The sequence below is a fragment of the Ursus maritimus genome, unplaced genomic scaffold (assembly GCF_017311325.1).
Source record: "Ursus maritimus isolate PB19 unplaced genomic scaffold, ASM1731132v1 scaffold_3, whole genome shotgun sequence".
NCBI lineage: Eukaryota > Metazoa > Chordata > Mammalia > Carnivora > Ursidae > Ursus > Ursus maritimus.
In genome coordinates, this window is record NW_024425563.1 from 69,750,753 (window position 1) to 69,764,571 (window position 13,819).

Below are 13,819 nucleotides of genomic sequence, written 5' to 3' on the forward strand. Positions count from 1 at the left end.
ACTCCTACCCACTCGTCCCTCCTGGAGTTACGTTCCAGTCAACAGCACACTTTTTAACGTAGCATTTTTCCGTGGTAGGGGCGAATGGATTTCCATAGTTCTCAGAAATGGCCTGGGTAAATTATTAGCAAACGGCTCAGTGTCTGTCTATGGGGTATAAAATGCATCTTTAAACATCCTGAAGTTCCTTCTAGATGATAACTGAGTTGTTTTTGTGTTATGTTTCCTCAGTGGGATTTCACCATGCTGAATGGAATGCTCTTTGTTTTACTCTTCGTACTTATTATCTATGGAATTCTCTTACTCTTCATACGATCATATGTAAGTGGGATCTCGTTTGGGAACCTCAGAGAATTGTTAGAAATGTAGGGTGACGTGCTGGTTGTGTTGGCCTGGCTCCTCTGAGAAGCAGACGCTGAGCGGGGTGAGGACTGTAATGGGAGAAATATGTCCCGGAGGAAAGGGGCTGGGAAGCTGCTGGCGGCTGGAAGACCTATCTGACCCCAGTAGCATATCTGATGCCAAGGGAAGGAGAGGGAAGGTCGGTGGTGGGAGCCTTCTAGACAGGGAGTCAAGGAAGTTTCAGCAAGGCCTTCAGGGGGCCCTTGAGCTAAAGTTCACTGCACTTGTGTGTCTCCCAGGAAGGGCTCTGCGGCTCCCCCATGACTGAGAAGTGGCAGGCGCGCGGCCCAGAAGCACACTGCAGGGGGCTGCGCTGCACAGGGGCCGGGCCCCTCCCAGGAGCTGGAGGTCCGTGAGGCCTGTCCTTGCGGCTGCCAGTGTGGTGTGGCTGGGGCGCCATGGACCGGAGGTGTGGGGCATGAAGACTAAGCTCCTTCTCTAGACTACAGCTGTCTTTCCCTCAGAGGGCCATGGGGGCGAACCTACCCACAGGGCAGGTCAGACTCCTCCTTTCCGTAGGTGCTGCTTGTTTGAAGCGATCGGAGTGGAGACAAGGGCTTTTTCAGACTTTCCCCGACAGCAGCCTAGAGGAGGCTCCTTATTATCCAGTTCCAGCCTTGCTTGCTTTCCTTCCCTTCTTCCTTTTATGTCTTCATTGACTTCTCACTAGACACACGTCTGTGCTTTTCACATAGGCATTACATTTAATTCTCACAACCTTCCTGAAAAGTACCTAGGTCCTCTACTATGTAGATAAGAAAACAGGCTCAGAGAAATTAAACAATTCCTCCAAGTTCACACAGGGAGTACATAGTAATACCCTGTTCACACAGGGATCAAAGCCCATCTGTGTGACGCCAGTGCCACGCTCTTTCCAGCACAGCGCACGTCTGCGGACGGAGGCTGGAGGGTTGTGGAGAGTTGGAGATGAGCTAGGGGCAGAGTGTCATTGGCCCCTGTGTGGAGACCCGATCGGCAGCTGGGTCCACTGAGGACTGGCCTGGGGCTTGTGACCTTTGGACTAAAGCCTTAAGGCCAGCTGGGTCCAACTGCTGAATCAAAGAGTTACTTTGGTAACAAGTGGATTTGTTAAGTGATCATCAGACATACAGCGAACAGTTCTGCCTGAGTTGCTTTAGTGTTATGAATCGCCACAGGGACTTACAGCTAGGGAGATAGCATCTGATTTTATGTAATTTATTTAATTAATTTATGTCTAGCATCTACATTTTAGAGCTAAAAACTCAAAGATATCACAAAAGATGTGCCTTAAAAGACCACACAGCTCTCCATTTATCGTTACGGATGGTAGCCCAGATATTGGTAGTAATAACCCAAATACTTATTAGGTTGGTTCCATATGTCTTTACAATACCATCTCGGTGCAGCTAAGGAACTGTGTTTCCTACTAGATAGATGAACCCCACTTCCTACTGTAAACTTCCTTTCACAAATATCTACAATATATAATCTTACACACATGTTTAAATGGAAGACTTTGACAGAAACTTGTTTTAAGTACACATGCTTGTTCGACTTGGGCAATTTTGAATTCTTCAGACTCCAGTAATCAGGTGTTTTCTTACTGCCCCTCCCACATTGTGTCACTGATTCCTGATTTATGTCCTTCACCAAGAATCTTCCCTGGTTAGCAGAAGGCTCTATTTATCTAGGGTGAGCTTTTTTGTCCTGAAGAGTGAATGACATTATTTTTCTCACATTTACATACCACCTCTTTATCCTCTCCCCATATAGAGCTAATCCCTTTGGCATTCAGATCAGTCCCGTATTCTGATCAGGGCCATTTTGGTTGCGTGGAACAGACTAGCTTGAGGCAGAGACCCAGGGGATGTTCATGGAACTCCTAGGTAGGAAGAAGCAACAGGATTCACAGGAATGGAAATCCCCCCCCCCTTTCTCTCTTGGGCTGAGTGGACTGGCCAACTCCGTTTGTACAGTAATAGCTCCAGCACTAGCTGATGATCCAAGAGCCTCTGGGAATTTCCGACTGGCCCGGTGCATCTGTTTGGTCCCAGTCACATATAAGGTGTCTGGTCAGTCAAGAGAGTCACTGCTGTTGGAGGGGATGTCTTCCACCTCTGGTCAATCAGCTCTAGCTAGGCTGCCCGAGGGTCACTATTTCCCCAGAGCGACCAGATGCTGTAGAAGGGCTATGTGATGGCGCAAAAAGTGAAGCATATCCAGTATGTTCTACTTGCCCTTCCGTGCGTGAGATGTTTAACACTTATTTGATGAAACTGGTTTGGCAAGTGTCGTTTTCATTTGTTTGCTGAATGGAATGGAGTGGATGTTGTGGACCACGATGTTCAAAAAAGATGAATTTCCCCACAGATTTGACTTTCCTTAATATTGGGTCCTTATCTAACAGCAGGGACCCAGGTGAGCCCTTTCATTATTCCGAATCTTGTTCTTAATATACAAATGTGTCTTCTCTTTGCAGTGGTTGCATCTCTTGTATGCTGGCCTCGGGACTATAGTCTTCTCACTTGTAAGTCCATTTCTCCCTCACTTTGACAAAGCGTATGGTATCTTTATCGACAGTGCCCTTAGCCTGTGCTAGGCCCAGAGTCTAGTAGAGTCAGGAATTGACTGGAAAGCCCTCTGGGAGACTTCTGCCTCCTGTGCCTCCCCCACCTCCCTTCCCTCTTCCTCCTCCTTCTTTTTCTTTATAAAGACAATTTTTAGAGCACTTTAAAGTTCACATCATAACAGAGAGGGAAGGTACAGATGTTTCCCAAATCCCCCCTGCCCCCACACATGCGTGGCCTCCCCCATGATCAACATCCCTCACCAGAGTGGTACATTTGTCACACGACAAACCTACCTGGACACATAACAATCACCTAGAGTTTACATCAGACTTCATTCCTGGTGTGGTACATTCTATGGGTTTAGATAAATATGTACTGACATGGTCCATCATTATGACCCCATACAGAGTATTTTTTACTGCTTTAAAAATCCTTTGTGTTCCATGCTTTGATCCCTCCCCTACCTCTAACCCCTCGAAACCACTGATCTTTTTCCTGTTTCCAAATTTTGCCTTTTCCAGAATGTCCTATAGCAGAAGTCATATAGTCTGTAACCTTTTCAGAACGGCTTCTTTCACTTAGTGATGTGCCCTTAAGCTTCCCATGTCTCTTCGTGACCTGACACTTCATTTCTTCTTCGTGCCGGATAACATTCCATTGTCTGCCGGGCCGCGATTTATGGCTCTGTCCACCTGCCGAAGGGTATCTTGTTCGCTCCCACGTTTTGATAAATTTGAATAAAGCTGCTATAAACATCCATGTGCAGGTTTTTGTAAGTTTTCAGCTCCTGTGGGTAGATACAAAGGAGCACGATTGCTGGATCGGATGGCAAAAGTATGTTTAGTTTGATAAGAAACTGCCAAACTGTCAAAAGTAGTTGCACTGTTTTGCGTTCCTGCCGGCGATGACTGAGAATGTGTTGGTTCACACCCTCAGCAGCGTTTGCTGTGAGTGGGCCAGAATTTGGCCATTCTAATAGTGGTATCTTATTGTTGTTTTAACTTTCATTTCCCTTATGACATATGATGCAGAGTATCCACTAGTGTGTTTATTTGCCTTCTTTGGTGAGGTGTCTCTTAAGTTCTTCGGCCCATTTTATTTTATTTTATTTTAAAGATTTTTATTTACTTGACAGAGAGACAGCCAGCAGAGAGGGAACACAAGCAGGGGGAGTGGGAGAGGAAGAACCAGGCTCCTAGCGGAGGAGCCTGATGAGGGGCTCGATTCCATAATGCCCGGGTCATGCCCTGAGCCGTCGCTTAACGACTTCGCCGCCCAGGCGCCCCCTTCGGCCCATTTAAAAATCAGATTGTTTGTTGGCTTATTGTTGAGTTTTAAGAGGTTTTTGTTTTGTTTTTGTTTTTTGGGTTTTTTTTTGTATATTTTGGATATCAGTCCTTCATCGGATGTGTCTTTTACAAATATTTTCTCCCCTCTGTGGTGTGTGCTTTCATTCTCGTGACCTTGGCTTTCACACAGCAGGAGTTTTGAATTCTAACGAACTCCACCTTATGCATTATTTCACCACACCCAAGTCATCTAGGTTTTCTCCTATGCCATCTTATAGGAGTTTTATAGTTTTGTGTTCTACATTTAGGTCAGGGATCCATTTTGAGTTAATTTTTATGAAGGGTGTAAGGTCTTTGTCTAGATTTGGTTTTTTGCACATGGATGTCCAGTTGTTCCAATACCACTGGTTGAAGAGACTATCTGCTCCATTGTCTTGCCTTTGCTCCTTTGTCAAAGATCAATTGATTATATTTATGTGGATCAATTTTTTTTAAGATTTTATTTATTTATTTGAGAGAGAGACAGAGCACAGAAGGAGAGGGAGAAGCAGACCCCCGCTGAGGAGGGAGCCTCATGTGGGGCTTGATCCCAGGACCCTGGGATCATGACCCAAGCCAAAGGCAGATGCTCAACCGACTAAGCCACCCAGGCACCCCTATGTGCATCTATTTCTGAGCTCTCTGGTCTGTTCCATTGACCTATTCATCTCGTCTTTCACTAGTACCACACTGTCTTGCTTACTGTAGCTTCATAATAAGTCTTGAAGTCAGGTAGCATCAGTCCTCCAACTTTGTTCTTCTACTTCAGTATTGTGTTGGCCATTCATACACACTTATCTTTTTTTCAAAGATGTAGTCATACTATATAGAATATTCTGTCTTGACTGGTTCAATGGTAGTGTGTTTTCAGAACTTATTAACATTAGTGTCACTAAAGTTGGTATACAACCCCCCACTGCTAAATTTGACTGGCTCTAAAAAAAAAAAAGAATATTCTGTCTTTGCTTTTTCACTTAAAAATAACGGTCTCCACATCTCAGCAGACATGGATTGAGTTCATTCTTTTTTAAAGGCTGCATGATATTCCATTTTGTGCTTTTATCATGTCACATATTTTAGGTTTTCTCTTTATTTTTGGCATTTCAAAACATAGCCAGAAGTAGAGAGAATGGAGTAATAAACTCCACACATTATCACCCAGCTTAAAAATATCCACATTTTGCTTAATTGTATTCCTTATTGTTAGAATTATGACCTATTTTCAAATGATAGAAGACACACTTGGGGACTCATTGGTCGAGGCTGTAAAAGGGACATATATAGCCACAAATTGACTTTCTGAACTATATGTACTGATGCTAAAGTATTTTTTCCACGTAATTTAGGATACCTATTTGATAAAAACGTACAATTTAGGTAGCTAATTCTTCTTTCTTTTCTTGAAGTACTTGGTGATGGATGTACAGCTCATGGTAGGAGGGCGCCACCATCACTCTGATCTGGACCCTGAAGAGTATGTTTTTGCTGCCCTGAACATCTACTTGGACATCATCAACCTTTTCCTTTTTATTTTGCAACTGATTGGACTGGCACGGTAGTCATATGGCCAAGACTGGTTCGTGTTGAAAAGAGGGAAGGAGGGATGCCTATGACATGTTGCCAGGCTCAGACAAGCGGAGGTTACCACTTCATAAGCCTTTTATTAAAAAGATATTTAAAAATGCTTATTTTTTGTCAAATGAAACCAAGCATTCAGTAGATGGTAGCTGTAGCTGTGATATTTTTAGTTCCATTGTCACACTGCAAAACTTTCTGGGGGACACTTCTGATTTTTATAAATTCAAAAGATGAGTATCATACTTACGTACTAACAAACACTTGTAAGATGTCCATAACATTGTTTGAGTTTTCCAGGCAGTCTTTAAAGTTGTAAACAACATCTCTGTACATGAATAAATTTGATTACAGAAACCTATATTTACCCCTTCTCTTTTATTGGACATCCTGTGGACGTTCTTGAATATTTTGGCATCTGACTTATTATTTTTTTTAAAGAGTAAGATAAACTTAAGAATTCTGCCTTTCCCTATGTCCCAGGGTCAGACTGGAGAGAATAATAGCCTCTACCTAGTAGGGGTTAGAGAGAATTAACAGAGTTAATGTACATAGAGGGTTCAGGATAGAGTATTAGCTATATTGCCACTGTCCCACCTATATTTCTGGGCTTAACTCAGCGACCACCACCTCTGATTGTCTGGATCAACTAAGAAAATTATTTTAATTGTGATAAAATAGACACATAACAAAATTTACCATCTTAACTATTTTTAAGTGTACAGCTTGGTAGTGTTAAGTACATTCACAGTATTGTGCAACAAATCTCCAAAATGTTTCATCTTGCAAAACTGAAACTCCATACCCATTGATCAACAACAAGTCTCAACATTCTCCATGACTTACTTATCTGTATCTTATATACCTGGTTTGATTATGTTCCTGAAGATCATAGATTAGGCAGATCTTCATATCCCTCGTGGAGTCTCACACCTTGTTGGTGTGAGATGCTTGATGAGAAAATTTTCACTAAGATATAAATGTTCACACTTCCAAATCCATTCAAAGGAACCTATGGCTACATCCTTGCCTCACCTGTTTCTATTCCAAGTGCTGGTCCAGCCGGTCTCTGGTGTTTGCCTCAGCAAGAAGCATGTACGTCACGTCTGCAGGATGAGCAAAGGCACGAAGCAGACCCGCTCCTGGTGTGCTTCAGGTGGTTCAGGGAGGCAGCTGGAGAGAAGAGATTTATGTAGAGGGACGGTTATGCCAGATGATGGAGGACCTCAACTTTCAGGCTCAGGACTTCAGACCTTTATCTTGTAGGCGTAAGATTTTGATAGCAGTATCACGGTGAAGGCACTGCTTTAGGAGAATTAGTCTGGTCATTGTGGGTGGGTTAGGGTAGAGAAGGGAGGTGTTAGAGAGGGAGGCTGTATGAGAGCTAATGCAATCACATACCCTGAAGGCACTAAAGGACAGACCTAGGATGATAAATGGGGTGGAATGAGTCAATCATATGTGATCATGATAATGGTCAGAAAAGGTGGATGGAAGTTGATGTCTGATTGGATGACTCTCCAGGGCAGGGGAGAAATAGGGATGTCCCAGATTTTACTGTGGGTAATTGTCACTTACTAAAAATAAAGTCATCTTAAGAAAGAGGGAAATGGCTTGGGGGTTGTGATGTATAAAAGTAGGTTTAGATATTTTGAATATGTGGAAACAAGAGATGTGAATCTGGCAGAGTTTCAAGAGCTGAACCTTGGGGCCAGAGGTAATTGGGGGCCATCGCAGGCGAGAAATGAGGCAGGGAGAACAGATGAAACAGGAATGACATACATAGGGGAGTCCAAAGACCAAATTTCAGAAATGCCCATAATTAGTAGATGGAAGGAAGAGAAAGAATATGGGTCATGAAAACAACAGTGAGAGCGTAACATTATAGAGGTTGGCAGAGCCTTTTAGGAAGGCATTGGTGAGGTGTAGCTATAACTCACTTAGGGCTGTGATGTCTCAGACCCTTGAGAACACACAACACCTACACCCAAAAGGTCAAGCGAGTCACAATAAAAGCAAGAGCAAGCCCAGTGGATTTGACAATGACTGGATCACTGATTTGGAGGGGCAGAGAGGACAGAGTCCAGACTTCATGGAGGCAGGAATTGTTGTGGAAGGGGAGGCCAGACCCAAGAGAAGTCTGGTTGTTTCACCTCTGGAAGGAGAGAAACAGCAGGGGCAGGCAAAGGTTGTGCATTTTTTACTTTTTGGCTTTTCACTCTTCCAGATAGGGGACATTTTGGGCATGTTTGAAGGCAGAAGGAAATGAAGGTACTAGAAAGGAGAAAAATCCTAGTGAGTAGGGATAGGAAAAGGGATGGCCTCAGACAGGCCCAGAGCCCTTTTTTCCAAAATTGGAGAGAAGGATTGGAACATTTACCTGTGGCGCCTCTTTTGAGATGGAGGGGAGATGTGAAGCAGAGGAAGTACGGTCTGCAGAGCCTGTGCTGAGGAGATCAGGACTCAGAAAACAGCGGAGGAGGGTTAATCTGGCTGCCAGGGGTTGTGCATTCAGGAGTCAGCCTTAGAGGACTGGGAAAAGGCCTTCCTCATTTATCGAAAGTATTAGAGAAAGGAAGGCTGTGAATAAGGCAAATGAACTTTCCCAAATAGACACGATCAAGAGCAAAGAGTTCTAGTTTGGGAAACTTGCAAACAACAGTGGATTATAATTCTGAGATGACTTCAGATCACGATAGCATAATTCTTTCATGATCAACCGGAAATGGATCAATTGGCCAATGGTTTAGATTTAGGTGAGCGTTGCCTGTACAGTATGTTTTTGATGCTATGGCATTGCAAATTAGACAAATGGAATAAAATAAAATAGAATCAGATTGAAAAATCAAGGGTGTGGGAATAAAAAGCTTACTTGGGAAGGAAGTTTGATTCCTTCCATTGAGGAGGTTAGTCTTGGTTCTCCGGAGGTCCAAAGTTAATCATAAACTGGCTAATGTGGAGTTGAAGTGAACCTGACTGGGCAAAATAATTTGCAAATCCCACCTATTTTTTGCCAGGGCCAGACCTTTCTCTTGAAGCTTTTCTAGGACTCCTTTCTATCTTAACCATTGCTTTAGAATGTTTCTGCCATTTCTTTGTCTCCTAAAGGAAAACCAGGTGCCAGTAGGGGCAAATTTTGTTGGCTGAACCTTCAAAGTGCAACTCTGCAATTCTTAGTCATGGTGTATGTCTCTCAAATTGCTGCAAGCCAAGTCCCAGACACCCAGAAGACCCTTGCCTACCCTCCCCTTTCCCCAAATTGTAGCCAATTGGAGAGATGTAGAACTGAGGGGAGCCTGGAGGTAACAGTGGACTTTATGGTCAGTTAGAATCTCCAGGCGTTTGCTGAGCCAAATTCCTCTGCCTTCTTTCCAGTGATTCTAGAACTCCAAAAGCTACCACTTGTACAAAGGGAGGTAGGTTCCTGACCTGAGATTAACCTGTTACTGCCACAGAAGTTAAGAGATGCCCAATGTGGGGAGAGCTTTGCTGGAGAAAGAAAACAGACTGAGCCTACATCAGAAACTATATAGTAAACAAAACAACACAGAAAAACTTTGAACTGGATCTTGACCAAAATGAAGATTAAAGGTCATACCATGTAAAGACTCTTATGGAGATCTTATGGGGTGGGGGGGAAAGCAGGCCTGCTTTGGAGAAGGTGCTTACAGGGAAAATACTATCAAGATATTAAATGCCCTGGTACCTCCTTGTAATACAAACATTATATATATGGACAGTTCATTTATACCAGAGTTCAGCAAACTAAGGCCCCTGAACCAAATCTAGTCTGTTTTTATAAATAAAGTTTTATTAGAACATAGCCACAGCCATTCATTTACTTGTTGGCTATGAATGCTTTTGTGCTACAACAGCAGAATGGAATAGTAGCCACAGAGACTGTATGGCCTGCAAAGTCTGAAATATTTACCAGCTGGATTTTTACAGAAAAATTTGCCAACCCATTGTTTACATGATTAATACGTTAAGATCCCAATAGATGAATCTAGAATCATAGTATGTTTGAAGTAATATCATCGAACTATAAAAGCTATCATAAATTGCTTTGGGAAGTATGTTTTTGGTAACTACCGGATATGCATAGTTGAATTTTTGAGAATTCTGCTATGTATAATATATAGATGCAGGGAATGCTTCTGTCTATTTTCTCTTACTAATATAGCACCTGGCAAGTCTAGGAAATTTTTGGTTTCAAGTTCTACAGAATTGACTTTATAGAAATCATTATAATACTTAATATAGTAATTACGTAGAGTAAATTTTATCTCAAGCAATCTATTTGCTCCCAGGAAGCCTTTTGAGTCTGAACCCTTTCAATATTTGGCATGCAAACAAGAAGGGACCATTTCCAGCATGGAAGAATTGTGCAGGGGTAGGATGGGGGAAATTAGATGGCCTCTTCTGGTCTCTCTAGAATGATTTACCATAGAGCTTCGTTTCTAGATTTAACTGAATTTACAGATCTCAAGTAAGACATTTGAATTTTAAGTACAAACACTACAGGCACGTACACCTGACTTTTTGGTAACCTGTTGTTTCAGATTAGCTCTACCTGCATTACTTTAGTAGAGTTTCTAGTTGTGTTTATAATCTCTGATTACTTAGCGGCAAAGTCCTGAAGATGGGCATAACCTCTGAGATATGAACAAGTAGAAGAGAAAGGGACTTTAAAGCCACTCAGCAAAAAAATCTGGGAGGAACCCTCTAAACTCCTGGATACATTAACAAACACTGCCATGTGTGTACCTGTCAAGGCTGTGATACCCGAGTCCTGGTGAATTAATTCAATAAAAGAAGAAAATTCAGCTAGAAAGCTTAAGTTTTGCATACTCTCCTGGCATCAAGAAAACCTTCCTGCATGTAACAGGGACAGGCCAGCTGATTTCTTTTTTAAATTTCTGCTGTCCCAGCACCACATCAGGCATTTCCAATGTCTCAGCAATGTTCCCAACCACACACAGCCTACTGCAAGTCTACTGTATGTGTTGTTACATAGTGGTGACTTGATTAAAAGAAATTCTGATACATCCATGACAATCTTTTTACTTCTGCATTTAGTAAGGACTCTAAGCTCACCTCTTGGCATCAGTCTATCTGATGAGATTAATTTACTACCATTATTAGAAATTCGTCTTTTGAGAAGAGTCCCCAGTTTGAAAATCTGTCAGGAGTGACCTCAAATCCAATGATGTGTAGCACCTTTGTACAACTTAGGATGTCCATGACGGGGTAGTGGAAACTTACAGGAAAGGAAACAGGAGAATCCATAGAATTCAGGTTATACTTTCTATAATGCCCACAAATGTGGGGCTATCTATAATTTATTTTTAACTGCTGTTCTTGTATTATCCCAAATGGGTATTCCCTCCTCTAGCTGTAGACAGGGTTTGAGGAGCACGTGTATCTATCTACATACAAACGGGTCTTGGTGAAACTACTCATGTTAAAGGCTATTGCATAGTTAGCCTTGTTCTTTTTAAAATCGGTATGCCACTTGGCACTCAGAGGCTCAAAAGAATGTCAATGGCCAAAACGTCTGTGGCATGAACTTGACACTACCGTCAAGAACAAATATTGGCAGTTCCAGTATATTTACTTAATCAAAGTCTTTGAAACAAATCCACTGCTGAAGATCCCATCGATGGATCCCAAGTTGCAGCACTACTGACAGCTCATAAGATAACCTTTTATTTATCCGATTATTGCTCTAAAGATGCAGTCAGCAAACCATAGCCTGCATGCCAAATTTGGCCTATATATATTTTTTAAAACTTTTTATTTTGAAATAATTACAGATTCACAGGACGTTACAAAGAAAATGTAGAGAGGCCCTGTGCACTCTTTACCCAGTTTCCCCCAATGGTTCTTACATAACGTACAATATCAGAACCAGGCAACTGACATTAGTACAATATGTAGTTCTGTGATTTTACCACACGTGTAGATTCATGTAGACAGCATAACCAAGACAGACCATTCCATCACCACAAAGATGTCCCGTGTGCAACCCCTTTATAGCCACACACGCCTCTCCCTGCCCCCCACCATCCCTAACCCCTGACCACCACTCATTTGTTTGCATCTCTATTTTGTCATTTCAAAAAATGTTACATAAATGGAATCATACAGTAGGTGACATTTTGAGATTGGCTTTCTTCACTCAGCGTGCCTTTGGGATCCATCCCAGTTGTTGCACATCGTGTCAGTTGTTCATCCCTTCATTGCTGAGTAGCATTCCCTAGTATGGAGAGACCACAGTTAGCCGTTCCTCTACTAGAGGGCATTTTGGTGGATTCCAGTTTCTACAAAAGCTGCTATGAATAATTATGTACAGGTTTTTCTGTGGACATGTTTTTCACTTTCCCTCCAGGAGAGCAAGTGCTGGGTCCTCTAGTAAATAGATGCTTGGTTCTTAAAGAAACTACCCAACTATTTTCCAGGGTGGCTGTGCCATCACATTCCCGCCAGCAGTGCCTGGGTGATCCAGTTTCTCTGCATGCTTGCCAACATTTGGTGTTGATGCTTTCTATTTTTGCCAGTTGTTTAGGCATGTAGTCTGCCTTATTGTTATTTTAATTTATATTTCCTGGCAGATAGTGATGTTGAACTGTTCATGTGCTCATTTGTTAGCCATGTATCTTCTTCAGCAAAATGACTCTTCATGCCTTTTGTCCATTTTATACTGGATTGTCTTTTTACTGTTGAGTTTTGACAGTTCTTTATATATTCTAGATATGTGGTCTGCAAATCTCTCAGTCTGCAGCTTTTCACCTTCACAAGGGTCTTTTGCGAAGTGCTCAATTTTGATGAGGTCCAATTTATCAATGTTTTCTTTTATGGATCATGCTTCTGGTATCAAGTGGAAGAATTCTTTGCTTAATCTGGATCATGAAGGTTTTTCTACTATGTTTTTTTTTTCTTGAAAGTTCTATATTTACACTTAAATTTGTGATCCATTTTAAATTTTATGTAAAGTGTGAGGCTTAGGTAGACATTCATATTTTTGCCCATTTTAAAACCAATTGTTCCGGCACCATTTGTTGAAAAAAACCATCCTTTCTCTATTTACTGCTTTTGTACCTTTTTCAGTCAGCTGATGGTATCTGTGTGGGGCTGTTTTAATTCTCCATCTTCTGTAGATCTATGTGTCTATCCTTCCACCAGTATCACAGTCTTGACTACTGTAGTCTTGAAATTGAGAATGATTCCTCCCACTTAATTTTTCTTTTTTCAAAATAGTTTTTAGCTTTTCAGCTATCTTAGTCCCTTTGCCTTTCCATATAAATTTTAGAATTGTGTTATCTATAGCTTACAAGAAAATTCTGCAGGGGCTTGGTACAAATTGCTGCCAAGCAATTGAACCAAGTGCAGGCATTCTGCGAACTGAGACCCCCCACTAAGCCCGTGTGACATTGCTTCAGGCAGTGAAGTTGGGCTCAAAATATCTCCTGAAGGGGTAGTTACTAATTTTTTTCATGTAAAATTGAGATACTTACTGGGGTCAGGCTAGCTGTGCTCTCAAATATACCTTTTCTAACATCATTTCTATTTGACTTGCAAGGCCTTCTAGGCCCAGGTTAATTTTCTAAATACAGCTGACTCACTCCAAATTGGAGATGTCACAGCGGTGAGTCACAAGGCCTCTATGAGGCAGGCATTCAGTTTCAACAAGAGCCTAGGAGCCGGTTAATAGTGGAATTTCTCCAAAATGGGTGTACTTGGCGGCTGCATCAGACAGGTGGCAATGTTGTGCTGGGAAACGGCCTGAGTACTTTAACCAAAGGAGTGTGTTCCCTTTCTCCTCCAGGGTTCTTTATTGTTTCTGCTGGACCACTGGAGAGGGGAGGACAAGGAGGCTAATTGGGGAGTGATTTACATGCCCCACTGTCACTTCTCTACACATGGCAATCCTTGAATGGGAGAAACCCCATGGAAATTATG